At 49.1% G+C, this 19065-nt stretch overlaps 1 long non-coding RNA gene across 1 annotated transcript; it reads right to left on the bottom strand.

Annotated features, from left to right (window-relative positions):
• Positions 1-376: 376 nt before the first annotated feature.
• Positions 377-12922, bottom strand: LOC119518942. Its single transcript, XR_005213898.1, has 4 exons — positions 12797-12922; positions 9646-9755; positions 8853-8922; positions 377-987 (listed from the first exon to the last, which is right to left on the bottom strand). It is a non-coding gene; the product is annotated as an uncharacterized LOC119518942 (long non-coding RNA).
• Between the last annotated feature and the right edge of the window lie 6143 nt (positions 12923-19065).

Here is a 19065-nt window from a genome sequence, read left to right as displayed (position 1 = left end):
CGTACGTGTGTCTGCTGGGTCACCAGCTCCGTGCTGGCAGGCCTGTGTCTGCTCTCCACCCTCTCCCAGGACCCGACACAGGCCCGGCCCGCAGCAGGGGGGCCCTTGTGGAGTGAATGGATGTTGGCCAGGCCCACGCAGTACCACAGGGAGGAGGGCCAAAGGGCTGAGTGTACGGAGACAGGGGCAGGGGGCAGAAAACAAGATCCTCCTTTGATTGAGCCAACGAAGTCACTGGTGAGCGAGAACCCGAGGAGCTATAAATAGCCTTGGAAATCATGCATAGTACATTAGGGGTGTTGGTGACAGCTTAAGTATATTTCCATAAGGTTCCATTATATTTACGTATTAGTTAATGGATACTTAAAATATTATGTTACCGTAATGCTCATGTTTTATTAGCAAACTAGCACATCAAATGGAGTTGCTAAGTGTGATGGAAAATTGGCTGGGCGGTTAGATGTCTGTATTTTCACACTGAATTTTTGATTCCTAATTCCCCGCCCACCCATCTTTGGTGAGGAGAACATGTGTGATCTCTACTTTCCACCTGAGTGGGAGACTTGGAAGTGAAGAGGGAGGACCCCAGCCCCTCCTGGAGGGGTGAAGAGTCTTGGCCTGGGGGCTTTTTGAGTAGATTCGGATGCAAGTGGTGTGACACTGGTTGTGTCACTTGCCCTCTCTGTGCCTTGGCTGCCCGCTCTGTTAAATGGAGAGTCGGACTTGAGGGTGTCTACGGTTCCCAGGGTTTTATGGGTTGAATTGTGGGTTATCTGCAAGGGAACCTCAAACTCAGTTTTCTTTAGGTTGCGGAGGTAGCTGGAGGTGGCCATCCGTCCTCGGGTACCCGGGGCTTCCTGGGTGGTGTGGCAGGACAGGACTGAGGGAGCTCGTCCCCATGGTCTTCCAGGCGTTTGTTCTCTCGGCCCAGGGTGGCACACAGCCCAGTGGCTGAGGGTTCCAAGCTCTGCAGCCACACACCAACACCTGTTAAAATGTCGTTGTTTGGGTTGTTTTGGGCTTTGTTCAAGGAAGCAAGGAAACTGCAAAAGAAGGGGTGAGGTGACAGTGGACCAGGTGGAGGAAACAGTGTGGGCAGATGCTGGGGGGGAGGTTACTGGTGTGGGGACCAAGTCAGAGACCCCGTTCTGGGAGCACAAGGGGGAGAGGATGGTGCAGAGGGAGACCCTTCCCTAGTGCAGACCAGAGCCCTTGGGGTCCCACAAGATGCGATAATGGAGACAGTGACTGCATCCCAATCACCTGCAGTCAGAGGCCATGGAGGGGCAGGCACAGGTGCCCCCTCCTCGCCCAGCCACTCCCCAGCCCCCGGCTGTCAGTGAGTCCACACAGCCCCGGAGGGCAAGAACGCGGAGGTGGAAAGAAAATGGACTCTGACGAGCAGGCTTCAAATCCTGCCTTCACCACACATGGGCTCCCTAATCTCTGAACCAGCTGCTTCATCCACACAAGGAGAATTACAGGACCTACCTCAGCATTGTGAAAAGGATTTGATAAATTAATCCATTCAGGAAATAAATAAAACCTTGGCAAGGACACCAACATGAGCTCAAGGGAGCTAACTGGCTCTTGGGCAATTCCTGAAACTTTCTGATCCTCAGTTTCCTCATCTGAAAAACAAGGTTATTAATAGCACTTCCCTTATAAGACTGTGCATCCATGAAATATTCAGGAAGCACCTGTTACGTGCCAGACCCTAGAGGCACCAGCGATGAACAAAACCAAGAAAGCTCCTGTCCTCATGGAGGTGATATTCTAGTGGGAGGAGGCAGGGGCCTGGGGAGCCAAGAATAAACAAAATAATGAAACAAGAATATGCTTAAAAATACATGAAGTCTATTTAGAATGATAAATAGGTAGAATGAGAAGAATTATGGAAGGGAGACAAGCAAGAAAGTGGGCTAGGGAATGCCCAGAAGTTGGTTTAATTTTGAACAGACAAGGCCTCACTGAGCAGTTGTGTTTGAGCTGAGCCCTGCCATGAGGATTAAGTGAGAAGAGAGCGAGGGCAGGGGTAAGCAAGCTACAGCCCAGGGCCAGCTCTGGCCACTCCCATCATTTGTGGCTGCTTTTGTGCTCTGGCAGAGTTGGATGGTTGCAACAGAGAAGTGTGGCCCACGAAGTCTAAAGTATTTACCATCTGGCTCTTTCCAGAAAAAGTTTGCTGACACCTGGCCGTAAGCATTGCAGAAAGTATCTGACCCCTAGTAGGTACTCAAAACCATAATAATGATGATGATGATGATGATGATGATGGTGATGATTAGGTGAGAGCTCAATGATGCTATGCTTGGAGGTGGTAGGGAAGAGGGATCAGATGTGACCCCTCTCCATGCACCGGACCAGGGGTGCATGCCTCAAATCCTGTTTTCAGAACGTAGCGCATCTTGACAGAGAGAGCTGGGGCACAAGAGATTCCGGGCCGGGCAATAACGGGAATGAGGCTTCTTGGAGGGAAATGACGGATTGTGTTTAGAGAATAGTAGGTGGCACGAGGAAACAGTCCTTCCACTTCCACCTCCAGAACCACCTTCCCCCTGCATGTGGCCAGCAGCAGGGCCCCGGGCTGTGAGCTGGAGGTGCTGGGGCTGAATTAGCGCCTGATTGAGTTATGACAGCTCCCCGTGCCCAACAGGAAGCGGGGCCAGGCGGTCCTAGCGGGGGCCTGCAGACAAATGATGATAAAGTGCCCACTTAAAGGAACCATCTCCGTAATATTTCATGCCCGTGGCCGGGGGAGGGGCGGGCAGGCTGCCCTGGCGGCGTGGCTAACTACATCCATCAATTGATTTGATTCACAGCAGCAGCTACTCCCAGTCATAATATTTCAAATAAATGGGGCCGTGGATAGAAATAATATCTGCATCAATATTAACCCTGAAAGAACTAATGGACATAAGCTATAATTTCCTGGACACCCTAATAACGCATTTTGACCGTTGTTGGCATGGGACAATTTTTCTTTCTTTCTTTCCTCTCCTCTGCTCGGCCGTCTCTCTCTCTCCTCCTTAACCTCTGTCAGATCTGCTTTGTTCCCCCCCCACCAGCCTATGATTTGGGGCCCTTGGGAGCTCCCGACCCACTTCCTGCCAGACACAGCCCCCTGCTGGAGAGGAAAGAGGGGAAACGGAGAGTCGCGTGGCCCCTTTATTCTGAGTTTGGGAAATTCCCCTGGGTAGAGGTGCATCAGATCACTTAGCAGCAGACAGCTTGCTGGTCGGCCTGCTAGAAAGGCCAAACTGGCTCTTTTCTGTCATTTATTCAATCAACAGTTATCTATTGGGAACTTACTAAGTGTAGGACATTTTACTATGTGCTTGGGATGCATCACAGAATAAGAGAGAAAAATGTCTGTCCCCATGTAGCTTACATTGTAGCTGAGATGGGGAGAGTGTTGGTAAACCACGAACATCCGTGTCATAGATGACTGAGTATGATAGGAAGGCTCCGAGAATTGTCCCACTCATAGACCCGGAGAACTGGGGTTCTCTAATGTCTGAATCAGCAACGTCGTGGACCTGTTCCTTTCCTCAGCCTCATGAACCGGCTGCTGGAAAGCTCAATATGGCTCTTGGGTGGGTTGTGTCTGGCCAGTGTAATGTTTTAAAAAATTCATTGAATAAACTTAAAAAGTAGGAGGTTTTGTGTAAAAAATCCTATTTCCACCCTCTCTTTAGAAACGGGAAGATCTGGCATTGCCCACATTCCCATGTGGCAACAATTGGGTAAGCTGGGGAGCGTGGCCCCTTCAGACCAGGCATGTGCTCTACATTTGGCCACAGTCCCCACTGCTCCCTGCTGCCCTGAGCCCAGCCTGCCATGCGTCTCCTGTGTGGGCCTTGCAGCCTAGGCTCTTGTGGCCCCTGGTTTTTGCCTGGGAGCTGGTTTCTATGTGCCCCTGTCCTTGCTCCAGCCCCTCTCTGTTGTAGCCCACTCTATTCCTAGGCAAGCCCTCAGCACCTCAGCCTTTTCTTTGCTCCTGTTTTTGCCCCCACTGCCTCCCTTTCTTCCAGATGCCTTGGGGCTCTGCATCATTCTATGGAAACAGACATGTTTAGTAGGGCAGGAAGCCAGATCTCTTCCCTTTTCAGGCCTACAGCTCTTAGTCCTCCCTGCCTCTGCTCTTTAGGCTAATTTTGGCCTTGAAATCTTGTTTCCTTAATTTAAAAAATACATACATATATGTACTTACACATATGTATGTATGTATACAAACATGCACACTCATTTACAGTGAGCGCCAACTTCCAGAATTAGAGGAAACAGAGGTTGGGAGCGTAGTCCCTGGAACCAGATGCATTTAGGCTAAACCCGGCCGCCATGTGCTGCTAGACGTGGGACCTGTGTCATAGGCTGGATTTCATGGGAATAAAATGAGGTAGAGTGTTTCACACATATTGCATATCCAATCAAAGTGATATCTATAGTTGTGAATATCATTACTATTTTTCTCACCCTTGTCCTATTACCCACTCTCCCCAGGGAGACAGGGGGACGGTGAGGGCAGGGGAGCTGGCAGTGCTCTCTGGAGGTGACCCGGGGGTTTCAGTCTAATCAGGGCTGAGGCCTGGGTGGGGCTTCAAAGCTTGTTTCTAGCTGGGCTGACCACACTTGGGGTGTCCATCCATACTTCTGCTGGAGAGACTTTCACTCAGTCTGGAGGGCAAAACCAAGGGCTCCCACCACTGGGTCACATATGCGTTGAATAACTATGGAACACTATTCCTTTAGGCCAGCGGGTCTCAAACCTTCATGTGGATCAGAATTGCCTGGAGGGCTTGTTAAAACCCAGCTTGCTGGCCCCACCCCTGGGGCGTACAGTTCACAAGTCAGGGGAGGGGCAGGGGAATCTGCATCTCTAACCAGGTGATGCTGAGACCTCTGGTCCAGGATCTCCCTTTGAGATCCTAATTTAGGCAATGAAGGAATGGCACCGGCTGGAGTTGTAGATGCAGCCCCTCTTTCTTCTGAAGCAAGGGCGTTGTGCTGGGTGATGGTGATGAGAATGCTGGCCCCACGGGAGTGTGGGCACCAGAGAGGGTCCTGTTGTCCTCCGGCTGTGCCACCAGGCTGCACAGATGACTGAATGAGCAAATGACCCGGACTCTGTCCTTAGAACCGCAAACTCCTGTATTTCTCCAGTTGGCTGCCCTGAGTGAGGGAATGGAATCAAATGCCCAAGGACCCAGTGGGTGACAGCAGGGGCAGGTGGGCCAGGAGTGGACAGGGGAGATGGGGCGAGGTCCCGAGAGGCCGAGTGTGTTCCTGAGAAGTGAGGGTGGGGTGGGGGTCTGGCAGGGGTGATGTTTCTACTTGCAAGGCGGGGCACAAAGTCAGCACCCAGCCTGCACCAGCCTGCAGCAGCCAGAGCCATGCAGGCTGCAATAACTTTCACAGATGCAACCTGATCACACCTCACCTTGGCCTCTGTCCTGTTGGGCTCACTTCCTGCCACAGCTCTGATAACACCAGTTCATGAGATGCTCAGTGACACGCATGCTCAACGCAGAAGTGAATGTCTGTAAGGCTACCCTTGACCAAAGGGAATGGAAAACGATGGATTGTTGCTTCCCCCTTTCATTCTCTCAGTGGATGTCCTAATCCGCATGGCATAGGCTTCCCGAAGGCCCCAGGGTATCAAACTCATCCTCCACATTGGCAGCCAACACCATAGAACATCCTCGCATTGGCCTTCCTGCCCTCCCTGTTTCCTGCCTCCCCTCCTGCCTGCCAGCTCCCTGGCACCACCTCCTTTATAAACTACTTGGACATAAGCCAGGCTGAAAGAATCCCCTAAGGAGGGATCTGAGTTCTAAGCGTGACACACATCATTCGCCATCCAGCCATTCAACGAATGCTTGCTGAGCTCTGGCACGTGCTGGGTCCTCAAGAGGCAACAACGGACAGAGCAAGGAGCAGGCCCTGCCTCGAGGAGCACACAGCACAGTGGGGAAGGATTTAACAAGGCCCAGAAGCTTCGAAGGGGAACAAATGCCACGGTAGGGAGAAACAGAGGGGGGGTACCCAACCCGCTGTGCACAGAGGAGGGGAGATCTGAGCTGAGATCTGTCACTAGGTCCGGACAAAAGCCAAATCAGCTCTTCAAAGTCCACCCCAGGAGGACAGGAATTGGGTACATGCAAATTAATATACTTACTTGTCATCCTTTCTAGAATCATCTAGAATCTCCTGATCTGCCCTCAGGGAATGTCTCTTTTGAGTCTAACCAGAGCCTGACTGCTCCAGTTTGTCCATTTCCTTCTGCTCTGGCCATTCAGGAGATGGAGAGGAAGGAGATTCTTAAATCCAGGGGAAAACAAAGCAAAACTGGGATTGTCCTCCTCTGCCAGGAGATTCTGCACTGACCCTGAGCCTCCATCCTCTCTCCTCTCTCTGCACCATTTTTCTATTTCTTGCTTCCACTTGGGGTCTACTCCCTCCCCTCACTGGCCCAGATTTGTCCCAGCCTTGGGCAGGAGTCGGGGCGGGGTGGGGGGTGTTGGTTCTGGGGCCATAAGGATTGCAGAGGATGTGTCTCTAAGTGGGAGAAGACTCGATCTCCTAACCTAGACCAGAGGCCCATTGTCCCAATCACCAGCCATCCTCCCCTTGAGATGAAATCCCATCAGACTGGTTTGATGACATCAACAGGGCACCCCACTCAGACATAGCTAGGTCTTTCTGTCCTAAGGCACCTCTCATGTTCTCATGGGGCCACCATGCGTTGGTCCCCAGAACCTGCTGGGGGCTGGGAGGGGGGTTCTGCATTACTCTGCTGAACTCTTGTTCTTACTCATTCTGGGAAATGTGGGTTCCCAGCTCCTGTAAGGGAATGTAGGATTTGGCCATTGGTTTCTGTCCAGAGAGCCAACATTTCCTGGGGCTGAAATTGGGCCAAAGCCTCTGTGTGGCACAGCTCTTCCTCCTTCCTGCCCAGCACTCAGACCCCCTAGCTCGTGGGGTTAGCAGGGTCAGCTTTCTCCCTCCCTGACACCAGGAGAACTTGGCTGAAGCCAAACCAAGGTCTGATGGCAGCCAGCCCAGCCAGGATCAAGCTGCTACTTGGTGCAAATACCCTGAGGAGCAATTGGCTTCCCAGGGCTTGGGCACTGCTTGGCAGGCCAGAAACCTGTGTTCTAGTCCCTGCTCAGCTATTACCCTGCTGTGTGACCCTGGAGAAGTCACTTTTCCTCATTGGGTCTCAACACCTCCATCTGTAAAATGAGCATGCTGAGACATCTCTCACACTCTGAGAAACTAACTGTGAGTCCTGGAGCTTGAGAGACAATGGATAAGTAAGCAAACATAAGCTTTGGGGAAGAGCCCTTTGCAATCCAGCAGCCCGCAGCATCCTTCTAAGCAAAGAAATGGATTCGGAATTCAAAGATCACTACGGTTCTTTATTGCTGAAGGGGGAAAGGTCCGAATATTGCTTAGCAAATTACCATCAGCTAGGGGCACCATTACGCCTTGACACAACCATTGGTCAGCAAATTGGTCACATTATTGGTTAGTAAATTTGAGGCTGCAGAATTATTTATTGGCAAATTAGAGATGGCAGAATTATTGGTTGGCGAGGCCAGAATTGCAGCGATTGGTTAGCAAATTAGAGATGCCTGTTTTGGTCTGTGAATAAATCATGGCTGGTCAGGGTATTGGAGGCCAAATTAGAGGTGGCCGGGTTATTTATGGCCGAGCCAGGAAAGCAGAAAGTGCATTTGCCAAGCAGAGAGGGGGTCAGCCCTCGTTGCTTAGGGCTACCCCTTGAAAGTGCATCCAGGTTGGCACTTTTCAAAGGAGCAACTATTATTCTATGCTATCATTCTGTAAGCATTAAGGATGAAGTGATGTGAGCTGGATTCTTGTTTGCACCATCTAGCTCTGCTACTCATTTCCAAAGAGAGCCCAAAAGGTGTCTGTGGGGCTGGGGCTGGGCAGTGGAGCAGAGGCTGGGACTCCAGCCCAAGAAGAGATTTGAGCAGAATGGCTGGCTGGAGAGGGAGAGGTCTGATCCAGGAACATGCTTTCTGCAGACAAGATTTCTCTGATTGTCCTCAGGCCCAGCCTAGAGCTGGGAACCACAGGTCATGAGAAGACCCTGACCTCAGGAGCTCAGGATCAAGTTGAAACCTCTCTTCTTCAAGGCTCTGTCCAGACCTCAGTTCTCCAAGAAGCCTACCTCTTCCCTGGCGGTCTCCAGTGGTCTCACTCCTGTCTGGACCACTCTCTACTTAGTTACATACGTCCTGCTTGCTAGTCAATACATGGGTGGCTGGCTGGCTGGATGGACAGATGGATGATGGAGGGAGGGATAATGGATGGATGAGGGACAGATGAATGGATAGATGACTGAGAAATGATGGATGAAGGGATGGTGGATTGATGGATGGATGGATGGGCAGTGGTTGGATAGTTGGATAGAAGGATGGATGGATTGTTGCTGATGTTGTTTATGGGAAGCCAGGGATCCCAAAATGGAATAACCTGGAGTTTCAGAGTTAGAGGGGATTTGAAGTCATGAAGTCTACCTCCCTCTCTTTCCTAGGCCCAGCATTTTAATAAAAAGTCAAGGAAGGCTTGTCATTGGGCATACAACTGGGACCATAAGGTAAAGTCAGCCAAAGTCTTCCAGTTCCCCAAGGGCAGTGAAGCCCACTTATCCTCAATCCACAAGTCCTAGGGAGGGACCAAAAATCTAGGAACTGAGGGAGGATGACTGTGTCACAGGGAGCTTTGTCCTTTGTGTTCTTCATGAAGTCCTATGCAAAAGACGGAGTTACATCAGCCTTGTATTGCTGAGTTCTAACTTTCCAAAATGGTTCTATACTCACCTTGCCACCGATGCCCACCTCATCTTGGAGGGTGACTTGGTGGGGAATCTTCATTTTACAGGTGACAAAACTGAAATTCAGAGGGAAGAAGTGATTTTCCCAGGAGTCTCAGGGAGTCAGGCCTGAAATCCAGGTCCCTTGGTCGCCACCTTTGCCCAATCCACCTCTGACTGCCTGGCCTGCCCCCCTCCTCCCTTTCTTCCAGTTCTTTCCATTTTTTCTTGTGGTAAATCACACAAGATACAAAATTCACCATTTTGACCATTTTAAAGTGCACAATTCAGTGACATTTAATATATTCACATGTTGTGCACACATTGTCGCTGTCTAGTTCCAGAACAATTTCATCGCCCCAAAAGGAAACCTCATATCCGTTAAGCAATCACTCCTCATTCCCCAATCCCCCCAGCCCCTGGAAACATCTAATATATGTACTGTCTCGATGAATTTGCTTATTCTAGATATTTCATATGCATGGGATCATACTGTGTGTGGCCATTTGTTTCTGGCTTCTTTCAGCATAATGGTTTCACGTTCATCCATGCTGTAGTATGTATCAGAACTTCATCACTTTTTAAGGCTGAATAATATCCCATTGTATGGATACACCACATTTTGTTTATCCATTCATCAATTATGGACATTTGGGTTATTTCCACCTTTGGCGATTGTGAATAGTGCTGCTTTGAATATTTGCGAACATGTTTTTGTTTGAATATCTGGTTTCAGTTCTTCTGGGTATACACCTAGGGTGGAATTGCTGGGTTACATGGTACTTCTTTGTTTAACTTACCAGTCCTTGACGTTCATGAGCACACAAACACACTCTTCTGCCAGTGGCCATCTCAACATCTATGTAGCAATTTATTTTCTTCTCACCCTCTCCGACTCGACCGTGAACATCTGATGGCAAGAACTGCATTAAGTGTCTGTCCCCAGTCAGGAGCCCCAACCCAGCACAGGCTCCAAGTTGGCTGAACGAAGAGAATTAAGTCATGATACGATTCCGTTTTATAAACTCAATATTAATCCCTCATTTGTGATTTTTAACCTTCCAAAGCTAGATATCTGGTTATCTCCTTTATTTTCCAGAAAGACACCCTGTTATTACTCCATACTGGTGACATGTTCTCCAACATCTGTTCTCTGTTCTGCTGTCCCGAGAGGCTAATCCTTGAGGTCCGTCTTACCAGACTCCTCTTCCCTCTGGCTTCTGCTTACGTTTGGCCAATAGGAGGCATCAGCATGAGCTCAGAAGGCAGAGGAGAGAGAAGTTGGGGTGTTTCTTCCCCGATTCCTCCATGATTTACTGCTGAGTCTCTGCCTGGAAAGACCAAGCAATATCCCCTGAGGATGACATCTCCCACCTTCTGGCCTCTCCTCCAGTCCTAGAACTCACTGAACTCTCAGCTCTGGAAACACTATTTCCTCTCTTGTTCCTTACAACCCTAGGGATGGTAACAGTTTTTCTCTCTGACAAATCTCTGGGGACCTGAGCACAGCCCTTGTTGTTTCCATTAAGCTGCTCACTCCTCCATCAGCAGTCCTTTTATTAAAGTCCATTCATTTGAACCATCGGGAGGGCTGGCACATTAACCAGATGCCACCCGTTGACTTCCTTCCCCTGAGCCTCAGCTCTGACGCCCGAGGTTTGGGTCCCGTCCTGTGCACTGCTTTCCATCACAGTCTAACCAACCACGGAAAGTGTCCCACCCTCAACCACCACCACCGGCCACTCATCTGTGCCTTGTGATTGGATCATGACACATGCCATGGCCCCCACCCAGCTGGGGACATCCCCTCTGTCCTCAGCACCCTCACCTCCTAAATGAGGATAGAATCCTGGTGTGGCGGATTGGATTGTGTGCCCCAGTTTGGACAGGTCCTTGGTCTTCATCCACATTCTGGTGGATATGGACCCACTATAAGTAAGAAAGATGTTCCTTCAGGTAAGGTGTGGCCCAACTGGGTCAGGCTGGGCTTTAAACTGGATTCCTGGAGTCCTTTATAAGCAGAGTGAGAGTCTGATGGAGAGAGAAGACATAGAGCACAGCCAGAAGCTGGAAGTCAACAGAACCCAGAAGAGAAAAGAGAAGACACCGCCACGTGCATTGCCATGGGACAGAAAAGCTAAGGAAACCCAGAGATTGCCAACCAGCCAGAAGTTACCAACCCCCAGAGGAAGTAGGCCTTCTAGCCTCTGAAACCATGAGCCAACAAATTGCGTGGTATTGTTATTAAGCCAACCCATTGCATGGTATTTGTTTTAGCAGCTGGGAACCTAAAACACATGGTTATGAGGATTAAATGAGAAAACATGTGTTTAGTGCATGGCTCGTGGAAGGCACTCAATAAAGTGGGAGACAGTATTATTACTTTTAAGAATATCCACCCGCTTGCTATTGGACATGTCAGTAATTTCAGCTTTTCAGTGGTGTAAATGATGTTGTGATGAGCATCTTTGTAGATAAAGCATTTTCAGGTTTAGCATTATTTTCTTAGCGCAGATTCTTAGCACGGTTTCCTTAGCACAACTTTCTTAGCAGAGTTGAATGAAAAGGTCTGAGCTTTTTTAAATACACACCGCCAAATGGGCCTTCCAAAGTTGCATTCTGGTTAGGTTTTTATCATGGCAGCCACCATTTATTAAGTGTGTCTGGCACTGTGCCAAGCTCTTTTATGTGAATTGGCACATGCCATTCTCCATGGCTTCATTATCCCCCATTTACAGGACTGGAAACGGGAGCACAGAGCAGTTCAAGGACTTGCCCAAGGTCACAGAGTCCAGTTGCAGAACGACGAGAGATTCAAATCCAGGTGCATTTGACCCCTACTCTCAACCACTTGCTGCCCTGTCTCTCCTGCAGCTGTGCCCTGGTGGGCTGGCTGGGCCCTGTCTTCCTGGCACCAGCCCTCTGTACCCCAGCCCGGGCAAAGTGCTCTCCCCAGTTTCCCTTCAGCCGTAGGGGAACAGACTGTGCTTGCTCAGACACAGCTGGGACGGAGAGGCAGGCATTCCCAGCCTCGTCCATGGGGCACCGGGTAACAAAATCCTAGAGAGTTAGAACAGGGATCCCTGAGGACAAGCCTTTTCACACATGGGCAGCCACCTGGCATCTCACTTCCTGGGGCTTAGCCAAGCCAAACCCCAGCCCTCCTGAGGTCCCAGTCTCTGGTTGAAAGCCACAGGGCCCGAGGAACCCCACTGTGCTGAGCAGCCCCTTCCCAGGAGGCCCAAGGGAGTGAGGCCAGCAGGCTCCTCCTCACTGTCCCCTCAGTCTTTCTCCCCTCACCAGTTTTGCAGCGCTCTGTTGAAAGCCTTACTGTGCAGATTTGGCCACCAATCCTTGCAAACCCACGTTGTCTGCAGGAACCCAAATTTGCGGCGTCCAATGCCTGGAGCTCTGAGAGGGGAAGTGGCACAGGGAGCAGCTGGAGGGAAAAGGGGCACCGACTTTTCCAGCTGGCACTGCTCCCACTGGCAGCGTCCTCCCAAGCAGCCTCAGTGTTGGCATCCCCCCGCGGCCTCCATCAGGATCCCGGGACCTTACAAGGGAGGCACTGGCCTCCCGCCTTCCCTGGCTCTGTGCAGAAGTGGCAGGAGCTGTAAGGCGGATCCAGGGTGAAAACCCAGCTGTCTGCTGTGTCACAAATCAGCCCCGCGGTGGGCAGCTGAGTCCTCAGCTCCGTTCCCTTTCTAGGCTTGGCAGCAGGGGAAAGAAAGAGGGGCTTCCCCGGAGCAGATGGGCGCCTGGCCAGTGGCTGCCCAGCACAGCCTCCCTTCACTTTCCCCCACCCTGCAGACCTACTGGGTGCTGAGAACCAGCCCAGCATGACCCAGGGCCAAAAACTGGCCTCAAATCCATGACTAACTCTGCTGTGGGCCCAGACATATTTTGTTTGGTCTGTGCAGCATTTAGAAAAAATGTGAAATCATGACCCACCTTTGAAAGTTGGAAGCATGATGATCAGGATTTCTGACTTCTGTTGGAAAAAATCAGATGATTTGGCCACCCTGGGCACACGCTCTCATGGCAAGCAGCCTCTGGAGCTGAGTAGCAGCTGCTCCCTGTGGACAAAGCATGAACTTTCCAGTTCACTGCAGCATGCCCGCCACCCCCACCCCCATAATTCTAAATTCTGTCAACTTCTCTCATTGGCGGACCCTGCCCAGCCTCCGCAGGCATATGTCTATCTGACTGGGGCTGAGAGCTGGCCCTGCCTTCAAGGGGACAGATGCCTGCTGCTCATCTCTAACATCAGGCAACCAATGGGACGTGAGGTCAGGGGTGCACTGGGAGGTGCCAACCAGAGGGCTGTGGAGCAGGCTATTCATACAAAGAAATCAGAGCAGCCTTCCTGGAAGAGGTGGCATCTAAACCAGGCCTTCAGGGATGATTACAAGATCAGCGACTGGAGAAGAAGAGCAGGTTTCCAGGAAAGGCAGCCTCAGAGCCAATAGCAATGGATGCTGGAATTGGCAGGGCTTTTTGGGATGGTAAACCATGGGGATAGAGATGGCAGAGGGCAGAGCCAAAGTCAGCTGGGGGAGGCAGAGGGGCTTAAAAGGGTCTTGCAGCTCATTAAGTCCCAACCTTTCAGGGGACATCTGGCTTGTAGTTGAAGAAACCTGAATTCTAACCCCAGCTCTGCTACTTCCTTGTTGGGCAAGTTACTCAACTTCTTGAGCCTCAGTTTCCCATCTGTAAGATTAACATAAAATATCCATCTCAAAAGTGAGTATGAGGAGTAATACCCAGAGTCTGTTTAGGACAGGAACACTGGGTAACAGGGAATGGTGGGGAGTGCAGCCAAGTGGCAAGCACATGGCCTGTCTGAAGGCTGCCTCTCAGTTCCAGCCAATTGGCACCAGGTGGGAATGCAGTCTCCATGTGGCCAGTGCTTCCAATTTTCCAAGAGGCTGGACATTCAGACTTTGACATGGAATTTGTCAATATTTAAATGTTGGCTCAAATACTTCTAAGCACTGAAAAGTTCTGAGAAAACACATCTGCTTTCTGGATATGCTCTACTGGCTGTCACTTTGCAACTTCAAACTTAGTACAGACAAAGTATTCAATAAACGTTAATTTTCTTCCTTGAAGAAAAGAAACGTTTCGATGTCACTTGCCTTCCTTTGCATTATTTTCTGAAACGATGCCATCTCTCCTTGAGGTAGTATCGGACTGGCCACCGAGACCCCAGACTCCTTGTATCCAAATGTCTTTTTCACTGACTTGTCCTGTGGCCTGACATTCCAATATGCGTACCCCTTGTCCTTCCAGAATTGTCCTTTTACCGTTCTAAGGCTCCAGTGGGGATAACTCAGCCGATAGCACTGGGGTAAGGAGGGAGCTGCCAGTCTTGGAGACTGGGGCTAAAGACTGTGAGAACTGGGGGCCAAGTTGGCCTCTGTCTTGTCCTGGAGGCTGCAGTTTGTCCCTGGGTGGGTAAGACTTTCGTTGCCCCGGATCTCCCAGGCAGCGAGCCCTGATGCATTCTGGTGCAGGCTCTCCCAGGACATGTGGTCACACGTCTGCCCCCCCCCTCCCGCACCCAGGCTGTGAAGGCGGGGACCATGACCCTTCGTCCTGGGCCACAGGAGCTTACTATAAACATCTGTTAAAGGAAAGAAAGGAGGGAGAGACAAAGGGGAGAGGCATGGAGGTGTAAAGGTAACAATGGGGAGGCAGGGCAAATAATCTGCGTTGCAAAAGGAAAATGTGATCATTCACACTGTCTTAGTTTGGGTTGCCCCAGAGGCAGAATCTGAGACAAGGGTTTGAATGCAAGTAGTTTATTTGGGAGAAGATGCCAAGTAGATGGTAAGGGAGTGGGGAAGTGAGAGAGGGAAGGGAAAAAACATTCATGAGCAAGTCTCCAGGGTGGGAAACGAGAGCTGAGTCCTTCTCAGGAGCTCTGGGAGCCACTGATTTAGTGCCCACCTGAGGAGTGAGAGAGCCGGGGTATTTGTGCTCCATTCCCATCAGCCACTGGTTGAGGGCTGCTCCCAGTGAGCCATTCGTTTCCTGACCCTCCTACCAGTGCAGTCTCAGGCAACTCAAGAAAATTTTGAGGTAGAGACGCAGATGCAAGCAGGTGGGCACTAAATCAGTAACACGTCGAGGGCTATCGGTGGGCACTGGCAGTGTCTGCTATACTCCAAAGAGAGGACACATTCACCCAGGCCTCCCATGGGGGCCCCGCGTTGAGCTCTCTGCCCAAGGAACTATGAAGGGGACCATCAGAAGTGGGTTCTTGCATCCACTGGATGTACCTATTGGGTGTGTCCTCCCTCTGGCCTCAGTTTCCTCTTGTATAAAATGAGAATTGTCAAGATTGGATCAGGGCTCCACAAAGCCCCTTCAGCCTTGTCCAGCCCTGCTTCTCTGATTCCACTTCTGCCCTGCCACTCCCAGCACTGGTCTGAGAGTTTTGGACCAATGCCTTGTCCAGGAAGAGGAAATAGAAGATGTGGTCTTTACTGTTAAAACCACAGGAGAACCAGGCAGCATGGTGCTAGGGTGAAACGTAGAAGCTGAGGCCCGGTCACCTGCACTTGACCCTGCTGTGCTGTTTACTGGCTGGGAGCACATTACTCAAAACCTCCCAATGTCCACTTTCTACCTGCAAAGCTTCACTCTTGGTTGTTCTGAGGGGTAAATGAGGCAGTGTACATTAAGCACCCAAGGCACTGCAGGTGCATTTTAGGCACTGTATAAGTTACCATTATTATTACTCTCACTTTTTACTGGAAAGAGACAGAAACAAAATGTGGATTTTCTTGTCTATCAGAATTAAGCATCCAAGGAGAGTGGTCTCCAATAACAGAAGTTTCTGCACTCAGCTTAAACTTGTTCAGAAGGTCAGGCTCCAGAACAAGATAGGGGAAGAGGGTTTTGCCTATGGGCAGATTTCATGTACCCCAAAAGCCATTCTCTATAGGCGTTAATCTCAACAAGAAGCTGACACTTGCCTGGCATCCCCTCATCATCTAGTCATTTGGAAACGGTGATGGCCCTTCAGGAAATTTGGAATCCAGGGACAGTGATGAGACTGGAAACACTTTTCCCTGTCAGAGAATTGTCCTTCTACACAAACCTTCTAGGTTTTGCTGTCTATAGCTCCTCGGTTACCAGAACATAGAAAGTTACCCCAGAAGCCCAGAGACTTTGATCCCAATGGGTTCATTCCAAAGCCTTCTAGGCCTGTGTGTGTGTTTGGGGGCAGGTGTGCACTCAAGCACACACATGGCAGGGGCAAGTTGAAGGAATATCGAAGTCCTTAAAATGTCAGAGATCATGGGAACATGTCTCTAATTCTCGTCAGGCGGCCTCCAGACCCACGGCTCATTACCGCTTGTTTGAAAAGTATCTCATACTCAGCCCCCAGCTGCCCATCACCTGCCACCCACACCCCCAGCTCCAGGGTCGGAGCCTCCAGCTGGCCCAGGGGTCCTCCCAGATTCTGGCTGGACCTCCTCCAACCCTGGGAGTGGGAAGGAACCCAATGGCGTTTCAGGATTTTTTCCCTCTTCTTTTTCTTTTCTGTCTTTCTTATTTTTTTTTAAGGGAGAGAGGAGAGTTTGCTCTCTGGGTGGGTTTCTCTACTTGCTTCCTCCCAGCCTAATTATTATTACATGAAAAAATAGCTGCTCGCACCTAAGAGAGAAGCTCTCTTATTCCAGTAACTAAGAATTTTCAATGGCAGTCACCGAGCAATTATACACTACGATTTACACTATATCCTCCAGGCTGTTCTTTGACAAAACGAGTCCCTATTATTAGTCAGGCAATAATCAAATGCCTAAAATAGGCTTATAAAAGATCTCTGAACTGCAGGAAAGGGTTGTTACTGGGAGTTATGACTGCAGTTCAGGAGCAAGTTTGCAGAAAAAATGTGCAATAACGCACATATGTCCTTGTGCTAGGAAGAAGCTGCAGAACCCAGAAAAGAAAAAAGAGGGGGAAGGTGGGGAGAGGAAGTGGGAAACTATGGACCCATCATTTTACAGTTCTTAACCCCCAGAAAAGCTCCCATGCGCTAAATACCTTCTCTGGGGTCTCTTACGCTAAAAAGGCAATTTGTTGAGCCCTGGCTCCTCTCATCTCCCAGGAAACCACTCAAAGGAGTCAGAAATCCTGTTCTATCACTTACTGTTGTAGAAGCTCCTCTAGATTGGCCCTTTCTTCCTCCTGGCCTGTTCTGGGGGCATCACGATGTAAAACAGTGTATCCCAAATGTACGTGTGCCATCCTCACAGTTTCTTCATGTCCGTGTGCCTCCTGTACTACTATTGGGTTGTCATTTTTCTTTAAAGAGACTTGCTCTCCAAAGTAAATAAACCTTTAAATTCATTTGTTGAAATAGGCAAATTTATAACATTACTGTAAATGGAAGATCAGTCTCTTTCCTTTCTAGTTCAGGCCGGCTGAAAGCATGAGTTACTCCTATCCCCGCCTCCTGCTGTCTGCCACAGGTAAGCCTTCTTCCCCCACCTCTGCCTGCCAGGTGTTCCCAGGCTGCCACCATTACCTCCCGGCATGCTCTAGGGTTAGGGGATGGGATGGGCAGGCATCTCTGCAAGTTGTCAGCAAGAAGAATCGACACCACCCACAGTCTGATTGGGGTGTATGTGTGTGCAAGCGTGTGCAAGCCTGTCATGTAAGAAGTCAGGGTGGGGTGCTCATATAGTCAATGCATGGAGAACCATGATATGCAGAGCACATTTTGGTTATGAAACTCGGTATTTTGCTTACTAATTGTATCAACTTAGTAGTCTTTCTGTTAATCGACTTTAGTGACGTAGGAGTTACATACAACATAATGCACCCTTTTCGAGTGTACTATTTGATGAGTTTTGGCCAGTTTTACTCCCAGGTTAACCGTTATCACAACTGAGATGTAGAATATTTCCATCACCCCAAAAAGTTTCCTAATGTTCCTTTGGACTCGATCCCTGCCTTTACCTCCAGCCCCACTAGTCTGCTTTCTTTCTGGATTAATTTTGTCTGCTCTAGAATTTCATATAAATGAAATCATGCAATATGCACTCTTTTGTGTCCAGCTCCTTTCACTCATCATTACGTTTTTGAGACTTGTCAATATCGTTGCATGCATTAGTAGTTTATTCCTTTCCATTGCTGAGTAGAAGTCCGTCACATGGATATATTACATGCTTGTTTTCCTTTTCACCTGTTGATGGGCATTTGGATTGATTCCAGTTTGGGGCTATTACAAATAAAGCTGCTATGAACACTCATGTACAAGTCTTTGTGTGGACATGTGTGGTCATTTTCCTTGGTGAATAACTAGGAGTGGAATTACTGACTCATATGGGAAGCATATGCTTAATGCTATAAGGAATGCCAAATTGTTTTCCAAAGTGGTTGTAACATTTTGCATTCCCACCAATTGTGTGGAGGACTTCCGGTTTTTCCACATCCTTGCCAACACTTTGAATTAGCAAGTCTTTTTAAAATTTTAGTCACTCTAGGATTGTGTAGTGGTATTTCATTGTAGTTTTAATTTGCATTCTCCTGATGACTAATGATGTTGAACATCTTTTCATGTGCTTATTTTACCATTTCTTTGGTAAAATGTCTGTTTCTAGATTGAACAGATTTGCCCATTTTTAAAAATTGAGTCTTTTGTCTGATTATTAGGCTAGAAGATACAAGTAGTTTGTCACATATATGTATGACAAACTATATGGAATATATATGGCATGTGTGTGTGTGTGTGTGTGTGTGTGTGTGTGTGCGTATAATTTCTCTCAATCTGTGGCTCCGCTTTTCATTTTCTTAATGATGTCTTTCAAAGAGCAGAGGTTGTTAATTTTGATGAAGTCTAATTTATCATTTTTTTTCTTGTCTGGTTTTGACTTTTCAATTCTACCTGAGAAATCTTTGTTTACTCCAAGGCCATGTAGACTTTTTCTTAGAATTTTTATAGTTTTAGCTTTTATGTTTGGTCCATCATCCATTTTGCATACTCAACTTAAATTTTACTTTCTCGGGAAATATTTTCCAAACTTCCAGGAGAGGTTAAGCCCCTTTTTATATATTTTGTTCCAATTACTAAGACCGTGTAACAAATCACTCCCAAAACAATGGTGTAAAACAACCACTCCTTATGCTTGTGGATTCTGGGGGTCAGGAACTCAGATGGGACACCAGGGGGGGGGTCATGTCTCACTCCACAGTGGATGGTC

Source organism: Choloepus didactylus, chromosome 22, assembly GCF_015220235.1.
Source record: "Choloepus didactylus isolate mChoDid1 chromosome 22, mChoDid1.pri, whole genome shotgun sequence".
NCBI classification, from domain to species: Eukaryota; Metazoa; Chordata; class Mammalia; order Pilosa; family Megalonychidae; genus Choloepus; species Choloepus didactylus.
This window is presented reverse-complemented; position numbering and strand designations above follow the sequence as displayed.